Source organism: Lissotriton helveticus, chromosome 10 (genome assembly GCF_964261635.1).
Source record: "Lissotriton helveticus chromosome 10, aLisHel1.1, whole genome shotgun sequence".
Classification (NCBI taxonomy): Eukaryota; Metazoa; Chordata; class Amphibia; order Caudata; family Salamandridae; genus Lissotriton; species Lissotriton helveticus.
Window position 1 is genome coordinate 359,784,070 of NC_136071.1, and position 21,349 is coordinate 359,805,418.

General features: G+C 49.8%; 1 protein-coding gene across 2 annotated transcripts in view; it reads left to right on the forward strand.

Moving 5' to 3' along the window:
- Positions 1–21,349, forward strand: part of LOC144783952 (retinoic acid receptor responder protein 2-like) — a 130,111-nt gene that overhangs the window by 67,479 nt on the left and 41,283 nt on the right. The gene's annotated exons all lie outside the window — the stretch shown is intronic.

Sequence of the window (21,349 nt, forward strand, 5' to 3'; positions counted from 1 at the left end):
CGGCGCCGGACCACACCTCAACCATCTAGGCCGGACTCTCCTACGATCAGGGCGGACATGGACAGCGCCATCAGGGAGGTATCCGGCTCCACATCGCCTAGCGGAGTGGCCTTGACGGCCTGAGCAGCATCCGGGGGGAGATCATCTTGGCGTCACCGGCGCTGCAGGTTTGAGGGTTCCGGGGGGGGGGGGGGGCTCTGGGGGAGCATTGAAGGTGGCTGGACGTCCACTCGGACACTTTACCACAGACTTGCCCGTTAGGGGCTGGACTGGGACACTGGGGATTTCCGTGAAGTTGGGGTTGTTGTTGTGGGGAGTGGGGGGGGAACTGGGTAGGTCTGAGGGGGTGAGACGTAGGGAGTTGGGGTGTTTGGGGATGGTTTGGGGTGTGGGGATGGGGGGGGTTCGGGGTTCGGGTTGTGCCTCATTTGTCTCATGTTGTGCTACTTGTGCTCTTCTGCCGCTTCACAGGGGTGGGGGGGGGTCCACTCGGGTGGGGATTCGGTCTGGAGGCTGGGTGCCCGCTGAGGTTCCATGTAGCTGTTACTGTCTTGTCCTTTCCACACTGGGCCGATGGGGGAGTTGTCGGGCTGGCTCTGCAGGGCTTTGGTCCCATCACGTGCTGCCTAGCTGGCTGGGACCTTCTGATGCTTCTGGCCCACCTGTCACCGACCTGTTGCTGCCCTTGATTGGTCCTCTGGGGCGCTTGTTTCGACCCGCTTTCCCGCCTTGTGAGGTGATAATGCATTCGGGCCCACTTACCGCTGTGACTCCACTATTTGTTCATGGCCCTGAGGATTGTGACCCTTAATGTAAAGGGGTTGAATAACCCGGTCAAACGCAGGGCGATACTGTCCCTCCTTGAAAGCACCCAGGCGGATATCTGCCTTTTGCAGGAGACTCATCTCTTGGCCCGTGACTGTCCCAGGTTGAGGTCTCCGAAGTTCCCGGTTCAGCTTTTTTCCTCTGGGGCGTCTAAAACAGCGGGGGTCGCCATCTTGGTGTCTGGGAAGTTCAAAGGGGAGGTACTGCACAAAGTGGCGGAGCAGAAGGGGAGGCTCCTGGCTTATAGGGTTAGGATAGGGGGTTTCTTTTTCACGGTGGGCTCAGCATATAGCACTAATGATCGCCAGGATTTGTTTTTGCAGTCTGCCTTAGCTGACATCGCGACTACCCCAGACAGGCACATACTTATTGGCGGCGACTTGAATATGGTCTTTAATTCATCTTTAGATAGGTCCGCGCAGCGTCACCCCCAAACTGGGGAATTCTCGCAGCTTAGCGCCTCACACTTGGGGGACCTAGACATGCACGATTTATGGAGACACCTACACCCCACTTCTAGAGCCTACTCCTACTACTCTCACGCACATAGGACTTACGCTCGACTGGACTACCTCCTAGTGTCGGGTCCGCTGGCTGCGCTGGCAACTGCTTCTGACATAGGGGTTCTCACGCTGTCGGACCATGCTCCGGTGTCGGGCTGCTTCCAGCTGCCACCGGTAGCTCCTTCACGCGGGGTCTGGCGCCTCCGAGATACCCTGTTACATAGGCGAGACGTACTGGCTAAGATTCGGACTGCGATTACTGGGTACCGGGAACACAACGAGAACGATGATACCTCCCTGGCGACGCAGTGGGCAGCCCTGAAGGCGGTGCTCCGGGGTGAGTTCATTTCTATCTCCTCGGCTGAGAATAGGGACAGACAGCGGAAGAGGGATGAGCTTACTACCTCGGTTCGGGAGCTAGAACTGGTGCACCAGAGGACGGGGGCCCCCAGAGTCTGGAGGCAACTCAAGGCGGCGCGGAAGCTTCTCTCTGCCCTGGACTTGGACAGGGCGGAATATGCTGCGCTACGCCTGAAACACGCATATTATACTGGTGGAGACCGCTGCGGCCGGTTGCTGGCGAATAAACTTCGAGTGCGACACCAGCTCCAGAAGGTCAAGGAACTGTCAGTGCCCGGGGGAGGGTTGGCCTCTGAGGACAGCCAGATTGCAGACGGCTTCCGCAGATACTATGAGGATCTATACGCCGGTGAGCCTCCCTCGGCCCAGGCCGAGACCGAATACCTCGCATCGGTCGACCTTCCTATACTCACGCCGGAACAGGCGGATCACCTGGAAAGGGATATCCGCCCGGAGGAGGTGATCGGGGCTATTTCCCGACTCAAACCTGGGAAGGCCCCGGGACCCGACGGTTATACTCCACTCTTCTACAAAACATTTTGCCAGGAACTATCCCCACTACTGACGCGACTTTTTAACTCCTTTGCAGAACCCGGGGCTATCCCCCCGGACCTACTGGGGGCGACGGTTTCGGTTATCCCTAAACCGGGGAAGGACCGTACTGAATGCGCGTCCTATCGACCGATCTCGCTGCTCAATGTGGACCTCAAGCTCTACACGGGAATTCTGGCGGCGCGTTTGGCGCCTCATCTCCCGGGATTGGTGGACCCGGATCAGGCCGGGTTTGTCCCGGGTCGGCAGACGGTGGACAACACCAAGAGGGTGATCCACGTTTTGGAGAAGGCCTCCCGGGTCCCTGGGGAACGTATGCTGCTTTCGGTGGACGCGGAAAAGGCGTTCGACCGCGTGCACTGGCCCTACCTTGAGAAGGTGCTTTGCAAACTGGGGATGGGTGAGAAGTTCCGTACCCTCATCTTCAACTGTTACAAATCTCCTACTGCGACTGTGAGGGTCAACGGTTGCAACTCCGCCCGATTCGCAATAGAGCGGGGAACCAGGCAGGGGTGCCCTCTATCCCCACTGCTCTTTGCTCTGTACATGGAGCCGTTTGCTCAGAGGATTAGGCGAAACCTGGCAGTGACGGGTGTCCGGATGGGGGGTTACATTCACACCATCAGCCTGTATGCGGATGACGTGATCTTCATGTTGGACAACCCGAAAGACGCGCTCCCTGCTTGTCTTACTGAGCTGGACGTCTTTGCGGCAGTGGCGGGGTTCAAAATGAACATGAGCAAGTCTATGGCCCTTGACATCTCGCTGGCCTCCGCTACCAGGCTGGAACTACAAGAAAGATTCCCCATGCAGTGGTCTGGAGACCTGATCCCGTATCTGGGGGTACTGCTGGCGCCATCCCTACCTGCCATGGTCACCGCTAACTATGCGGCCCTAGGGAAGAAGCTAAAGGAGGAGTTGCTCCGTTGGAGCAAAGGTACGCTCTCGCTGTTGGGGCGCATCGCTGCTGTAAAAATGACTCTCCTACCGCAGGTGCTGTATCTATTTCGGGCCTTGCCGCTGCAACCGCCGAAAGGGTGGATACGGCAGACCCAGGCCGACGTCGCAAGATTTGTTTGGCAGGGTCGTAGGCCCAGACTCCGGAGAGCCCTTTCCACGCTGGCGCCTGAGTCTGGTGGCCTTGGCATCCCGGACTTGCACAAATACTTCCAGGCGGCGCAGCTGAGATACTTGGTAGAGTGGAGTAAATGGGAATCGGACAGACACTGGCTGTTTCAAGATCAGGCGGTGGCGGGTAGGACTCTACAGGAGATACCCTTCCTGCGCCAGACTCACCGGCCCCCTAATCTCTATGCGTCCTTGGTCACGCAGACCACGCTTCGGGTTTGGGATGTCGTGAGTGTTAGGAATGAGCTCACCACCTTCCCGTCGCCGCTCACGCCGTTGGCAGGGAACCCCGACTTCCGACCCGGGACGGAACCTGGAGCGTTTTCGCTCTGGCAAGCGGCCAGGTGCTGTGCATTGGTTCATATTTATGGCTCGGAGGGCGCTGTGCCGTTTGATGATCTACGCAGGGAATACCATTTGCCCGAGACGGAACGTATGCGTTACATGCAGGTCCGCCATTGGGCGCTACAGCCGCAGGTGCGGGAGCTGGCCGATCGCAAACTCACTCCATATGAGATGTGGCTTGCGACACGTTCTTCGGACGCCAAGCTCATCTCGGACATCTATCGGCTCCTACAACCCCCCGCACACCACCTTTATAACCCCGGGAGGGCTCGCTGGGAACGTGAGCTGGGGAGGGCGTTGAGTCACAAGGAATGGGACGACATCTCCTATAGAGCACGGCACTCGGCATACCACACTGGTCTCACGGAGACCTTTACGAAGGTATCCACGTACTGGTATTACACGCCTCAAAGATTGCATGACATGAACCATAACATCCAAGACACGTGCTGGCGCGAATGTGGGCAAACAGGTACACTCACACACATTTTATGGGATTGCCCGTTGCTGGGTCCGTACTGGCAGGAGGTCTTAGATGAGCTGGACCAGTGCTTTGACATCGAACTGCCACGCCTTCCTGCCTATGTTCTACTGGGGTTACCCAATGGTTTGATGTACCCACTGCGTTCTAGAAGGGGGAGACACATTGCGATCGCTTTAGGCTCCGCGATCCAAAACATACTGATATTCTGGCGCACCACCACTCTTCCCACTATCACGGGCTGGCTGCACAGGTTGTGGCATGTTTTGGGGATGGAAAAGATGTCCCTCACGGTGGCGGGGGAGGTGGACAAATTTGACGACCTGTGGCAACCTTTTAGAGTCCTGTTACAATCAGAGTTCAAGGAGATCACTTGTCCACGATATCTCAGGCTGATGCGACTGACTGCCCCGATCCCGTGATTGGTGAGGGGGGGAGGATGGGATGAGGGCGGGGCTTCTTGGAGGATATGAAGGGCTATTGGACACTAGCACAGGCACGGGGAGGGTTGGGGGAGTTTGGGCAGGGGGGGAAGGGAGTTGGGGGGGTGTTTTCTACTTTAGGTTTGGGATGGGTACATCATGTCACTTTTGCTCCTGATGGGGCTCTGTGGGCGTATAGTTGGTCATATTTTATTGCTGATGGCGTCTCTGATGAGAGTCTTTGCTTTGCATTATCGTGATTACCGTATTCCTTGTATGTATTGTTTTTCTTTGTTGTGGAAACGATAATAAAATGCTTTAAACCTAGAATAGAAATACAGGGGCATATTATCAACACAGGCGATAAAATTATCGCTGCTTTTATCGCCAGAAAACTGCCGCAAAAGCGGCTTTAGCGGCAGTTTTCTGCCGATAAAAGCAGCGATAATTTTATCGCCTGTGTTGATAATATGCCCCACAGTCTCTGAATGTGAACCAGGTTGTCCTGGAATATATAAATTCATGGCAAGCAAATGAGCCAGCTTGATTTACTACATTTTTATGGACATGTAATCCTTGATGCTATTACTGACATGACCATTGTGAGGCAGCTAGAAAGTGATCATGACCCCCATAGTGGCAACTTCAGAAATGTGGTTAGAGAAGATGCTGGGACTAAAAGCGGACAATATCTATAGTTCACCTAATTTCATTGTGGCACCAAGCAGGTAAAACACAATAAGGCAGCTGGCCGTTTCTCTAAAAAGTAAACAAATCATGCGAAACTTAATTGTTGGAAGCAATAATCTGATGACCTCCTATTGCTGTGCAATTAGATTTATCCAACTGCCTCGTCTTAACTGGCAACTTTTCTGAGAAAACCTTCAAAGTTAGCTTTGGTTAGTAGAGCCAGCTGGCCTCCTAAAACAGCTTGAGAATTACATGGTTCGGTGATAAGTGTCTAAATTAAAAACTGCTATGGGTTAGGCTGTAAGTTCAAGGAAGAACTCTGCATTGGGTGAACTACATTTACTGTCGCTGAGGAAAGAATATAAACAATTGATTCAACTGTAAAAATGGAACCTGCATGTTAAAGCCTGGACTAAACCCACGGGGCAATACAAGAAAATAATACAAGATTGTTTTGAAAGCTGATCAGGTGGGGCTGTGAAGGCAACCTGAGAAATCTCGAGTCTGGCATCACTGCTCAGGCTTGGACTGACCATTTCACTAATGTGTGTGATCTAACAAGGGGTAGCCAGCTGGACAAAGAGTGGTCTTGGTCTTTGAACGCTGTCAAAAAGTTGGTACCGAACACCATTGTGATGCTCTTTTAACAACATCTGTCATCACAACCCCAGAATTTGTGGATAGTGAAGTTCACGCCACCACTTTGAACTAAAAAGCCTACATGATTTATCTTTTACTTGCCCTGAGCACTTTGTTACATGTATCTGACGCTTTTTAGCTTTCATTCGACTAAGTTGCTTTACTGCTTTTTGCTTCCATACTTGTGAATGATACTGCTTATATCCGTTTTTATCATATTAATGCATTAGCACGAGAATTGTTGTATTTGAATATTGTATGGCTTATGTTTATAAACTGATTCAATAAACCAATAAAATAAAATAAATCTTCCTTACGGCCAGTCCACAACGTGTCTTAATAACTAAAACAGCACACAGTCACCATATTAATCATTAACATCATGTAGTTACCATTTTAATCATTAATAGAGTGGCGAAAGATATGGAACTAACCCTGTATGCGTATAGGATTGAGCTCCTTGTTATCTTCATTTATAACAGTAGACACATATGGGCAATACCAACGCCCCTTGATGCAATAGGGAAATACATCCTATGCAATATTACATACCTCCAATAGTAGAATGCACCCTCACTCTGATGGAGGTACAATGGTCAGGACATCCATTGTTCAATTATGATTGGGGAGTTTTCGTACCCAGACTTCAGCTGGAGGCTCCCAATGGACAACATAGCGGGATCACGGAGCAGAAGAATGATGATGATGATGGTGCTAATGTAAGAAATGATCCCGTCCATCCAGGAGTCAGGTTCATGTGGGAGCCTTACACAGCTGCTTACCATAAGTGTGTGAAGGACTTTCCCAACATGTTGGTGTTCATTTACAAAGGAGACGCAGGTGCAGTGAAGGGCAATGCTTAATCTGTAAAGGAATAAGGGCCAGGGCACAACGTTCTGCTCAGAAGCCCGCAGCGGGTGCTATTGAAGGTCGGGATGTCGAATACCAAGGCTGCGTAGTCCTGATTGCACCTCATGACTCTTTAATCCACCACCAGACACTCCATGCCTCTTTTCCTCACTCTTGTAGATTATTTTTCATCTCTACTGTCTCCCTTTGTCACTGATTTGCCCTCTTTCTTTTTCCTTTTGTGTTCTTCGCTCTCTTGAGTCTGATCAAAGTGTGTTAAGGAAAAAAATAAGTGCTGGTCTCCAAACATGTGTGCTGGTGCACCCCACCTGCAATCGCTTGAATGAACCAATGGTGATGGGCTGGCAGTGCACGATGAGCAGCTTGGCACTCTATGTATAATGAAGGGACGTATACCCAATATTTCATTATGCATTGGATCTCATGAGCTGGATGGTGGAGAGAGGATAGTTTGCCCCACAAACTCTAACCTTGTGGATGGTGAAGCACATTCGTCTATACAAGCAAATCAAGATCCCTTCAGGCAAATCCAAATGGTGTTATTTCTCACACTTTCCTAAAATGAATTAACAAACTAATGTACAACAACGCTCATGCATAAGCGAGGAAGAGCATAAGTGGACAGGTGTGGTTAATGGAAGCTGTGGAAATCTTTCCCTTCTGTTCATGGCACCTTCTACACTCACCAAACAGAATGTCCTGGATGGACTGGAATAATAACAAGATCTAAGCAACATGGTGCACACCTTGAATGCGAATCTGCATGCATGTGAGGAAAACCTAAATTTTGTCCCATAGAATCATAATTATAAGCACAAAATAAATGCAGAAATCGCAAGCCCAAAATTGGTGCTTCGGAAGTTCAAGTCTATGGGATACACATCGTTTGCGCAGTAGTCTTGGAATATATGTAACTTTCTGAAGATCACAAAAGCTAGGTCTGCAAATAATAAAGAATATGTATATTTGAATGCATGATAAATGCATGATCGTTTAACTTTCGTGGAATATATTGTTTTTAATGTTTAAGAGCTTCGTTTTAAGCCTTCCCATGAAGGGTTTGTGGGCTGGGTTCATTAAAGGCTTCTTATGATAAGTTATGTGTTTTTTTGGGGGGCGTGTTGCAGTAGAGCGTACATTTGCTTTGGGTTTCTTTGACGGGCAATCATTTTTGTTTTAGATTTTAGATCTGACAACATAGCATCAGCAGATGAGCAGGAAAATGTGAGTGGTCAACATGGGGTTTTGGGCAAAATCGGGGCCACAGAGGGAGGAACTTTCAAAGAGGGCAATGGTTGCTCAACACTTCTGGACAAGTGTAGTAGTAAAATCAGGTGGGGCCATGGGGAGGAGGCAGGTGGGAAGCTGAATAATAAATGCGACTTTAGGGGTGTGTAAGGAAAGCAACGGGGTAGTGAGGGAACTATTTACAAATATACATTTACTTGTGAGAAAATCTATACGTGTAATTGTACTCTTGAACTTAGAACTAAATTTACTACTTCTAGTTAATCACCAATTTTTTAGTGTACATCAACTATGAAGTGTAGATTTGCAAGTGATCACCTCCTGAAATACATGTATACATTCTAAGATACTAAAGCCAAAAAGGGTAAAAATAGTATTAAATAGTCCTTTTGGCTATAGTAACTTTAGAAATGCAGCTTGTGAATAGCAATTGACTATCTCTTTTGGGGTGGGTGTCTGTTTCTCCCTAAACCTCTCCTTAATCCTCCAATAATGCCTCCTTACTACTCCCTAAACTCCTCCCACTTATTAGTAATTTTGCCCATTTTATATCCACTCCCCTGGTCACTCCTACATGTACTATACAGTAGTAAACTTACAAGTGTGAGGATCTTCCCGTAGAAATATTAGGAGAGGTGGAGGTGAAGCTTTACAGTTGTAGGTTTGGTAACTGTATTTTGTAGTAAGAGTAAGTAGTACTACTGGAGTACTATTTTATGTACTACAAAGTGTAGTGTGTGAATCCAGCCCACAATTAGAGTAAGATCAGGAAGGGGTAGAAAGGAGTGAAATGGGGGGGGGCGGAGCTTGCCAGCGACCGTAATGGCTGCCTAAACCGAGAGCTCCACGTCGTAGTACCATAAATCCACCAATATCCTGCATCAAGGCGACACCAAGCTGCGATCTGACCTTCCCTTGTGCTTGGGGACTACTGAGGCAAGCATCGGAGACCGTGTGGAGGGGCCCCAGAGCCGGGAAACAAAGATTGACGCGACGTCGGCCCTGAGGCTTGCTGGGCGTTGAAGCCGCGGCCCACAGTGCTGTATCGGGCCGCCTTACGTCGCAGAACGTGCGGCTTGGGGTTACGGAGAACCGGCGGCAGCCCCGAGTGACAGTACAAGGGCGGCGGGCAGAGAGCTGCAGGACATCGTGCGCTTGAACCGGGTGCAGGCGGTGAGCGATTGCCCCCCCTCCCTCCCCCCTAGCTGGCCGACAACGAAAGAAGAGCACTATGGCCTAGCTCGGCAACGGGCAGAAGTAACACCTCCACTGTGATCTTATCCCCAGCGCTACGCCCAGAAGCACAGGGGAGCCTGCTCCATGAGACCTTGGGCTGGGGGGGCGCCCGGGGGGGTGGGGCCACGACGGACATCCACCTACCTACTGCGACACTGTGAGGGGGGCGGCGAACAGCTTATGCTGTGCGTGCATCGGAGATCCTCCCCGCCACCCGAAGCCACAATACTCACAGGCCCTACCGGCGGGCGGCCATGAGTGGAGGATTAGTGGACCCGTCTCTGGCTAAGCCGCGCCATATGCCTTGCGGCACCGTTGCGCCTAGCGACCCCCCAACAAATCATTGGTCCCTCCCCACCTCCTTCCCTCCTACATCGCGGCAGACCTAGCCAGCTCACCAAGGGACACATCTTTCGGCAACACCCAGGGACAGTGAACGGGCGCACTGAGCGCGCTGGGCAACGGAAGCGGCAACCACTCCTCGGGCCCTAACCACAACGTGGGCTAACCTGCGGCCTGTGTGTCCTGGGGCTCTGCTATCCCGTGCCTGGGCATTTAACTAAATGGGCTCCTGTGACTTGATCAAGGCCGTGGTCCTTGAGCGGCCGGGTGGCTACCCCGGGGTGCAATAGGGCAACCTCTCCGCGACTAACGGAGCGCCAAAGTCCAGTAGACTCCCAGCAGCGGCGTGTCGTAAGCACGGAGGCCCCCTGCCTCGCTGATCAAGATGGGCAGAGGGGACAAAACCCAGAGCAAGTTATCTTTCGCCCAAAGGTGCTCTAAATCACAGGAAACCCCTGGAGAGGACAGAGAGAATGCACACGCAGAGGAGGACTCGGCAACGGGACTGGACATTAAGACCATGTTACTAGCCATGGAGAAGGGTCTCCAAAGTAGCATGACATCCTTGGGGGCAAAAATCGATGCCCTCACCTACAGGATGGATGGGATGGCAGAGCGAATCGACAAACATGCAGAGAGGCTGGCCATGTCAGAGAGGAGGGTCACGGAGGTGGAGGAGGCCCAAACAGCGCTAGACGTGGATCACAAAAAGGTCGAGAAAATGATGCTGGCGCTACAGGAGAAAACAGAGGACTTGGAGGCCCGTTCACGACGATGCAACCTTCGGATCACGGGCTTGCCAGAAACGACACCGACGGGCAACATGGAGAAATATGTGGAGAAACTGTTGGTCACGCTCCTCGGCGAAGGGGTATTTTCCCCAATGTTTGTTGTGGAGCGAGCTCACCACTCGCTGGGCCCTCGTCCACGGCCGGGAGCGCCACCGCGCCCCATCATAGCTTAGCTTCGCAACTATAGAGACAGAGACGCTGCGCTCAGGACGGCCAGAGAAAAGCAAACGCTACACTTCGAGGGCTCCGAGATCTCACTCTACCCAGATGAGGGCTCCGAGATCTCACTCTACCCAGATTTCACTACCAGGGTGCAGGAAGCCCGCAAACACTTTGCCCCGCTCAAACGTCAGCTCAGAGAAATGGGACTTGACTATGCAATGTTATACCCAGCTAAGCTGCGGGTTAATCGACAGGGACACTCACACATATTCACCGACCCGAGAGCCCTGCAGCAGTCACTTAAGGGTTGGGTGAAAGAACATCGCAGAAACGGAGCCAGCCCTACTACTGGAGAGAACGAAAGCAGCCGTCTAGATGAGCAGGAGTAAACTCTACCTTAGTATTTCCCCCTAAGGAACACTATTGGCATTAACCCCAGTTACAGTGGACGCCAGCCTGGTGGGCGCTATCCGCCCAGCTTTGCCGCCTTACAAGTTCATCCATGAGGTGCATGCAGGGGTCTCAGAGGCCCACAGTATCCACTGTGTTGACTGCGACTGTGATGTTCCTGATGCAGACGGAAGTACTGTTGTTATGTTGTTACGATTCTGAGAGAAAGAAAGGCGGGACTGTATGTGGCAGCGCCAAGTTACGCGCAGGGAGGGGCAATAGTGGATAGACGAGAGGCTTCCTCAGATTGTGCCATGTATACTTGCTCACTGTTAGTGCGAGACTACACTTGATGCTTAAGATGTACTACAAAAAGGGGCTGAATTTGAGAGTTTTGTTATCGGTGTTCCTGCACCTCTCACGGGGTGTACGGCAACCTTGGCCCTCGCGTGCAAAGCACCTTGTTGACCTCTAGGAGGTCTTGATGTTTGTGTTCGGGGTTGGGGGTGGGGTGTGTGGTGATGGGTCCTGCTGGGCCAGGTTGGGAGTGGTCCGCTGTGGGAGGGAGGCAGGGGAAGTTCTGGGTTGGGAATGGAAGGGGGTGGGAGGGAGGGTAGAGTACGGTTTTCGGCACACACAAGTCACGGAAGGCACACAAAAGGTCAGGCACCACAGGGAATTGAAGACAGGGAACCATGTCAGGCACCACTGAGTTAGGAACCACCCGATCCTCTGCCATGATTAGGGCCCTCACGTGGAATGTGCGGGGGTTCAATGACCATCGTATGGTTAGAAAGGTTCTGAGTTATCTACAGCGCCAGAACATTGATATTGCACTCCTTCAGGAGACACACCTCCCGGCGACAAGTAGAATACTGCTCAGTAGGGGCCTGGTGGGCAATAATGCTGTATCTGGATTCACCTCTCAAGCCAGGGGAGTACTAACCTGGATCAACCCCAAATCCAATCTTACGCAGACGCTCCTGAGAGCGGACACGGCTGGCCGTTATGTTGTTTCGAGGTGTGTGGGCCTGGGGCTAGACCTTGTAATCCTCAATGTGTACAGACCAAATTATGACTCCCCTGACTTCTACCAGTCACTTGCGGAGATTGCTAAAGACCACAATGCAGCCCACTACATGTGGGGTGGGGATTTTAACTTAGTGTTGGACCCGTCCCTAGACAGATCCTCTGGTCCCTCACGTAGGCCGTCTGCGGCCGCGCTTACTCTACGCAGTGTGATCACTAGTCATGACTTGGAGGACGTGTGGAGATTGAGACATGTAGAGAAGGGGGGATACACACATTATTCCGCGTATTATGATATCCATACCAGGATAGATTACTGGCTGATTGCCTCCCTCATGATGGGTCAGATACTGGACTGTAAGATTCTGCAGCGCACTTTATCGGACCACTCGCCGATTCTCTTGGTGCTTGAAACCCCAAGGAGAGCCATTCCGCCGTTTACGTGGCGATTCCCGCCGTACTCCCTACTGGACCCCCTGTTCCGTGGCGAGATAGCGGAGGCTATAGATGTCTTCTTTGAAGCTAACATTGGCTCGGTAGAAGACTTTCAGGTTGTATGAAAGGCTTTCAAGGTCTACATATGGGGCATAGTGATGACTAAACATTCCAGGGTGCTCCGGGCCATTAGACAGTGACTAACATATTTTGGAACGGCGACTGGGGCAGTTGGAAAACCGCCAGCTTAGACAGTTTGACACCGAAGTTGCAGATGAGTTAAAGGCCCTACTGTCAGAATACCATGAGGAGGCTGACAGGGAGGTTAAACATATGGGAAAGTATGCGACGGCAAGAGTTTATGGCGAGGAGGGGAGACCGGGCTCGGTTCTAGCTAGAGTGATGAAAGGTAAGAGGGGGAGACCACAGGTGACGGAAATGAGGAATGGGGAGGGAACAGTACTCACGGATGAGCAGGAAATTGCCCACCTGTTTAGAGCCTTCTACTCAGACTTGTACTCTTCCAAGAGCGATGATTTAGATGACGAAATTCTTGATTATTTATAATACATAGATCTACCCTCGCTCACCGACACGCACAGGGAGTTCCTTATGCATCCTATCGAGAAGGATGAAATTATCGAAGCACTGGCTGATATGCGCTCGGGCAGCGCCCCTGGCACAGACGGCCTTACGGTATGCTTCTTCAAAACATTCCGGGACCAGCTGATCTGTTGGCCAAAATACTGGCCAATTGACTGGCACCCCTGGCGCCATTGCTAGTAGCCCTGGAGCAGGCTGGCTTTATTCCAAGCCGGAACCTTACGTACAATATCCGCACAATCCTGGGCACCATGCAACACATGCCTCAAGATCGAAAGGCAATTGCAGTGTTCCTGAATATGGAAAGGACCTTTGACTCTGTGGAGTGGCCTTTTATGCGTCTGGTGTTGCGCCGCCTGGGGCTGGGCCACCCGTTCCTCCAGATGATAGGTGCTTTATATTATCGGCCTCGGGCCAGAATATACCTTGTTAACCTAGTTACAGACTCATTCCCCCTTTGCAGGGGGACACGGCAGGGGTGCCCACTCTCTCCCCTGCTGTACGCACTGGTGGCAGAGCCGCTAGCCTGCGCACTGAGAGAGTACCACGGCAATGAGGGTATATGCTTCCCCACATATAGAATCGTAGTCTCAATGTACGCTGATGATACTTTGTTATATGTTCGTGACCCTGAAAACAACTTAACAACTATGCTGCGAGAGGTAGTGCGCTTTGGCGCCCTCTCTGGCTTAAAAGTAAACTGAGCAAAGTCCTTGGCCTTCCCTCTCACCCCGGTCACCAGGCAATTTGACATGGAGTACCCACTGCAGTGGACCACTGACCCAGTTCGGTACCTGGGAATTCGACTCCACACCGACTCTGAGACCTTATTCTGGGAAAATGATGGCGTTGCCTTTAGTAAACTGGAGGACGACATAGACGCTTGGTGCAGACTCCCACTATCTCTCCACGACCGCATTTCAATTATGAAAATGGCGGTGCTACCTAGATTCCTGTTCCTGTTCGCCACTATTCCTATGACTGCCCAAAGTCTTCTTTCAGAGACTGACGCAGCTCCTGATCAAACTGGCATGGGCTGGCAAACAACCACGAGCTAAATGGACTACCCTCACATTACCATACGCAATGGGTGGCCTTGGCGCCCCAGACATACAGCGCCAGGACGCCACGTAACGAGGTAACAGTGCGCTTTACAAGTATACATACATTACATTACATTACATTACATACATTACATTACATGGAGCTTTATTATCGAGTAGCCCAAGCGGCACATTTGCACACCTGGGTTCACGGTGGTGGACGCATCCCCCATGTTTGCATGGAAAGGGTATTTGCCGCCCCCGTTCGCTTCCGGCGACAGTCTTCAGCCCAATGGACTGCAGGACTGGCATCCTGGACTCCATCACTGCCACAAATCACGCGTCGCATAGTCTCCTGCGGCTTCGGGGTGGGGCGCTGCTTTACTCCGCTATTATGCCATGTGGAATGGGCGCAGTGGCTTACCCCATGGCTGAGACTGGCGTAGGGCAGTCCCTACACAAGCTTGGCATTAACCAAGCTGGGGACCTATTCCAGGATGAGAAGGTCAAAACCTGGGATCAGGTTGCTACGAACTGCGCTAACACCTCCCTGCTTCTGAGATTCCAGTTCCATCGAGTTCGTAGCACTCTTTTGGGACTGTTGGGTTATGACCTGACGGAACCTCCTGACGTTCCTGAACTTTCGAACATAGTGAAAACTGAGTTGCCCCACAAACTCCTAACCAACCTATATAAAACTGCGATGTCGCAGCGGGACCAGCAGTTCACCCCAGCTCGTCATGCATGGCAAAAAGATTTGCAGATCTCATGTGGCGATATTGCTGCGTGAACACTAAGAGCATCTCACTAAACGGGAAACATAGACTGATCCATTTCAAATACCTCAATAGAGTCTACTACATCCTGGAACGGCTCCACAGGTACGGACTTCACGACTCAGCGGAGTGTGACAGGTGCCATGCGTTGCAGGCGGATTTCTTTCACATAGCTTGACAGTGTCCAGGAGTGCAGGCATACTGGGCTTCCATAATCACGGAGATGAGTAGGTTTGTGGAGGTAGATCTGGCCCTTGACCCAGCGCTTGCGATGTTGGGATATTCTAGGAAACTGCCATCTGCAGTCCGACGATTGGTAGACATGGGGATGCTAATAGCGAGACGAGTGGTAGCGCTATGCTGGATGAGAGGACAGGTACCCACCATTAAACGCTGGGCGCACAACATGTTATATTGCTGCATACAGACAGAGAACTACAGCGAGCTTCTTCCCCCATCTAGCCACCCAAAGAATTTCTGGGGACTATACCAGAGTTACATCAGCGGCACCGCAGCCACCCCCTCCCCCCCCCGGGAGATCAATGGAAGCTCACCTAGATCTCCTGTCCCATCAGATACCTCTGCTCGACTGAGTGTGGCGTCTCTGACAGTTTAATGATGCCGAGGCCGCCACCTTTACACTTTTACACTAGATGGTTTGTCTTGGGGGTTCAAAGCGCGTTCCTCACAACTATCACTGTGCTGGGGACCCGGAGGGGCATTCACGTCCACCTCACTAGCGGGATTGAGGGGTTAGGGGAGGTGGGAGGGGTAACTACACACCAGAGGGTAGAGGGGAGTGCTATGGGCGGCATGGTTCCTTGTTGTTGTATGGCCCGCCTATTGTCATGATGTCACACGCCGCCTGACCTGCCTTGGGTTGTTGGCTTAAAGGCTGTGGTACGAGGGTGCCCGAACTTTGCTAACTGCGGACTTGACTTGATTTGCACTGTGTGCTTGTTTGGGGGGGAGGGGGGGAAGTATTTGAAAGTCATGTCTTTTGATTACATAAACTCAATAAACAAAGTAAAAAGAAAGAAAGGAGTGAAATGAGGAGCAGAGCACTATGGGCCGATTGTATGAGAGTAAATGTTTGGGGTATGGCATAAGGGCATCTGGGACACTAAGGGACTTGGCACCTGATGGCATTTATAGGTGTTAAATGTTTGTGGGACTAGGAGATATGGAATCAGAGACTCCGAAGGATTAGGTGTCTGGGGTACATAGAGTGGGCATCTGTACCATCTGGGGCACAGAGATGGGCAATCTAGGATTTAGGCAATTAGTGGAGGGGTGCTTACGCAATAGGAACACTTGAAATTCGGAGGAATGAGATAGCTCGTGTTAGAGTCTTGCAGAAAGTACACCTGGTACTTGTTGTATTTTTGTCCACCCTAAGCGTGGAAGGGTATACTCAGACGTGAGTCCCTTGCTCATTGCACCATCAGGATTCAAGCAAGCCGGGCCGAAGACGCCTGAAATGGCAGAAACCGGAAGCTTGTTTCCTTCCCAGTGTAAGAATTGGCTTTTGTAGTCTGGTCTGCCCTGTTCCCATGATGCACTGGGCCAGGGACAGACTAATTTGCATACAGCCAGGTTCTGAAACTGGGATGGTGCAATGAGCTAAAAAACGGTGTTGGATCTAGCCCTGATCTCTTGACTGGGTTAGAGTACTCTGCTTAATTCAGAGACTCTGTCCATCACCACCCCTTGTTGTAAATTATTTTGTCCACCCTAAGCGTGGAAGGGTATACTCAGATGTGAGTCCCTTGCTCATTGCACCATCAGGATTCAAGCAAGCCGGGCCGAAGACGCCTGAAATGGCAGAAACCGGTCCCCGGAAGCTTGTTTCCTTCCCAGTGTAAGAATTGGCTTTTGTAGTCTGGTCTGCCCTGTTCCCATGATGCACTGGGCCAGGGACAGACTAATTTGCATACAGCCAGGTTCTGAAACTGGGATGGTGCAATGACCTAAAAAACGGTGTTGGATCTAGCCCTGATCTCTTGACTGGGTTAGAGTACTCTGCTTAATTCAGAGACTCTGTCCATCACCACCCCTTGTTGTAAATTATTTTGTCCACCCTAAGCGTGGAAGGGTATACTCAGATGTGAGTCCCTTGCTCATTGCACCATCAGGATTCAAGCAAGCCGGGCCGAAGACGCCTGAAATGGCAGAAACCGGTCCCCGGAAGCTTGTTTCCTTCCCAGTGTAAGAATTGGCTTTTGTAGTCTGGTCTGCCCTGTTCCCATGATGCACTGGGCCAGGGACAGACTAATTTGCATACAGCCAGGTTCTGAAACTGGGATGGTGCAATGAGCTAAAAAACGGTGTTGGATCTAGCCCTGATCTCTTGACTGGGTTAGAGTACTCTGCTTAATTCAGAGACTCTGTCCATCACCACCCCTTGTTGTAAATTATTTTGTCCACCCTAAGCGTGGAAGGGTATACTCAGATGTGAGTCCCTTGCTCATTGCACCATCAGGATTCAAGCAAGCCGGGCCGAAGACGCCTGAAATGGCAGAAACCGGTCCCCGGAAGCTTGTTTCCTTCCCAGTGTAAGAATTGGCTTTTGTAGTCTGGTCTGCCCTGTTCCCATGATGCACTGGGCCAGGGACAGACTAATTTGCATACAGCCAGGTTCTGAAACTGGGATGGTGCAATGAGCTAAAAAACGGTGTTGGATCTAGCCCTGATCTCTTGACTGGGTTAGAGTACTCTGCTTAATTCAGAGACTCTGTCCATCACCACCCCTTGTTGTAAATTATTTTGTCCACCCTAAGCGTGCAAGGGTATACTCAGACATGAGTCCCTTGCTCATTGCACCATCAGGATTCAAGCAAGCCGGGCCGAAGACGGCTGTAATGCCAGAAACCGGTCCCCGGAAGCTTGTTTCCTTCCCAGTTTAAGAATTGGCTTTTGTAGTTTGGTTTGCCCTGTTCCCATCATGCACTGAAACAGGAACAGACTAATTTGCATACAGCCAGGTTCTGAAACTGGGATGGTGCAGTGAGCTAAAAAACGGTGTTGGATCTAGCCCTGATCTCTTGACAGGGTGAGAGTATTCTGCTTAATTCAGAGACTCTGTCCCTCACCACCCCTTGTTGTAAATATTTTTGTCCACCCTAAGCGTGGAAGGGTATACTCAGATGTGAGTCCCTTGCTCATTGCACCATCAGGATTCAAGCAAGCCGGGCCGAAGACGGCTGTAATGCCAGAAACCGGTCCCCGGAAGCTTGTTTCCTTCCCAGTTTAAGAATTGGCTTTTGTAGTTTGGTTTGCCCTGTTCCCATCATGCACTGGGACAGGAACAGACTAATTTGCATACAGCCAGGTTCTGAAACTGGGATGGTGCAGTGAGCTAAAAAACGGTGTTGGATCTAGCCCTGATCTCTTGACAGGGTGAGAGTATTCTGCTTAATTCAGAGACTCTGTCCCTCACCACCCCTTGTTGTAAATATTTTTGTCCACCCTAAGCGTGGAAGGGTATACTCAGACATGAGTCCCTTGCTCATTGCACCATCAGGATTCAAGCAAGCCGGGCCGAAGACGGCTGTAATGCCAGAAACCGGTCCCCGGAAGCTTGTTTCCTTCCCAGTTTAAGAATTGGCTTTTGTAGTTTGGTTTGCCCTGTTCCCATCATGCACTGGGACAGGAACAGACTAATTTGCATACAGCCAGGTTCTGAAACTGGGATGGTGCAGTGAGCTAAAAAACGGTGTTGGATCTAGCCCTGATCTCTTGACAGGGTGAGAGTATTCTGCTTAATTCAGAGACTCTGTCCCTCACCACCCCTTGTTGTAAATATTTTTGTCCACCCTAAGCGTGGAAGGGTATACTCAGACATGAGTCCCTTGCTCATTGCACCATCAGGATTCAAGCAAGCCGGGCTGAAGACGGCTGTAATGCCAGAAACCGGTCCCCGGAAGCTTGTTTCCTTCCCAGTTTAAGAATTGGCTTTTGTAGTTTGGTTTGCCCTGTTCCCATCATGCACTGGGACAGGAACAGACTAATTTGCATACAGCCAGGTTCTGAAACTGGGATGGTGCAGTGAGCTAAAAAACGGTGTTGGATCTAGCCCTGATCTCTTGACAGGGTGAGAGTATTCTGCTTAATTCAGAGACTCTGTCCCTCACCACCCCTTGTTGTAAATATAGCACAATTGAAAGTAGCTCCCACGTGCTGGGTTTGTATAGACCAACATGGTTTCTTTTATAACAGAGCATGTTACTGGATTATATAAGGAATCTACACAATTACTTAAAAGGGTCAATTGAATCTATACATCTCGACATCTGGGGGCTCATTTGAATTAATTGTTTCCCTTCATAAGATCTGTTGATTTTTTAGATTTTTGTTTCCAAAGTGAAAGTTATGATCACACTTCTTGGGTTTGTTCTAGATGCATCCCTTATGAAACATATATTGGTTTCAGATATATATCTTTTTTTATTATTATTGTTATCATTTGTATAAACATGAAGCAGTAGATAAAATAATCATCACAAATTGGTATCACAAGGGTAGTCAGAGAAATTACAAACTTCTTCATAAAGAGTATTCACAGCATGTGGTAACCACCTCAACTCACAGCTACGAATAACTCATGAGGCCAATAAACAGTGGAAGTGGCCTAACCACTTACCCCATATGATCTTATATTTTCCTGGGCCCTGGTTTTTATATATAGACTTTTCAGCGACAGCACAGCCGTCCTTATAATGCAGTCATTCTGAGGTCGCAGGAGCACTATTTGCCTGTCAGTACCTGGCGGCTTCTCTTTTGGCCACTAGGTACATGATATGCAGAAAAAAAGTTATCTCTACTTGACCCATCCCAATCAGTTGTTATCTGCAGAGTAATTCATTTGGGGTCCTCTCCTATCAGCAAAACAATCACATCCTACAGTACAGAGTGGATGTGATACCACTACACTTAGATTCGGAGTAGTCCCAGATCATATGTAAAAATATTCCCGTTATCATTGGCATCTATTACAAGTGGAACTGGCAGATCTCTCCATCTTGTATAATCTATCAAGGGTCTATCAAACAATAAAAGCATTTAAAGTTGGTGAGAGGCAATCTAGCCGAATTTGCCAACACCCTTACAGGCATCTTGGGCCTCAAACCAGTCAACCTCCAATACACAGAAGTCCGCTGTTTATCTATTCCTCAGGGTTATAAGTGTGGCCAGTGAGTTGACCACCAGTGCTTGGTATAGTCTCAAAATACTCTTTCTCGCTCTCTGTTTTCTAGAACTAATGTGACTCGGTTGGATTGAAGTCTGGGATAGATTTTGAAGCCTCTTTAGGTTTTTCTACTCATATAATAAAAACTGGAGGTCTTTTTCAAAGTGGTGCTCGGAAAAAGGTGCTAACCTGAGTTCTATTAATCCATTTGAGATTCTAGAATTTTTTAATAGATGGCTTTGTTTTGAAACCTGCTCCGGCTACATTATCTGCCCAATGGGCTGTGATAAAGGCCTTCAGAGTTTATTGACTGGTCTAACTAATGTAACACTTTGGGTGGCTCGTCTCTTGAAGAGTCGCAGACTCAGAAAACCAGTTGTCCCTCACCCTATTCCTCCGTGGGATCTCCCTATCTTCTTGAAGGGTTACAACAAATTCAGTTTGAACCTCCTGTACAATCAGCTAGGTTTCCTGGTTAGCATCTAAGTTGCCTTTCTTTCTGGCTGGGTGAACTAGGAGCCTTAGTTATTTCTTATCCATATTCACAATTCTTTAAGATAGATTAGTATTAGGCCCAGACCCTAGTTTTATTCCAAAGAGTTCATCCAAATTTCACCTTTCCTAGGAGACTATGTTACTAGTTTCTGACTCTTCTAACAATTCACCTTCTACTTTGAACATCAAGAGGGCTTGTTGATGTACATTGAGCATACCTAGCCCTTTGGGCTTTTAAAGGATGTATTTTTATCTTACGAAGCTGCTAATAAAGGAAAGAATGTTGCAATGGCAAATGCAATTAGCCGATGCATGAAACAGGCAAATATCATTGACAACAGATCCGCGAATATTGAGGTCCTCGAGTGGGTACAGAGTGACCAACCAGATCAGTTTGTGCATCCTGGGCAGAAGCTAGAAGCTTCCCTGCTTTAAATTTGTAGCACAGTGACATGGTCAAATCCTCAAAGTTGTGTTAACTAATGTAGCCTTGACTTAGGCTAGGCATCAGAGAAAAATATAGAAGAAAATAGATGTCCCTGTGGCACGTAGAATGGTGCACATGCACCAGGGTACCAATAGATGTCCCTGTGGCAATTATCATGGAGCAGTTACACTAGGATACAGAAGGATTTTGTGCATGTAGTTTTTGATGCAGCAATCAGTTAATTGTTGTGTAATTAATAAATGTACTTTGATATCTGCATCACTTGTAAGTCAGCGAATATTATTACACTTCTTATTCCTCATTGCGTATTGAGTGGAACGAGGAGAGCGATGATGGGTAATGACCGGG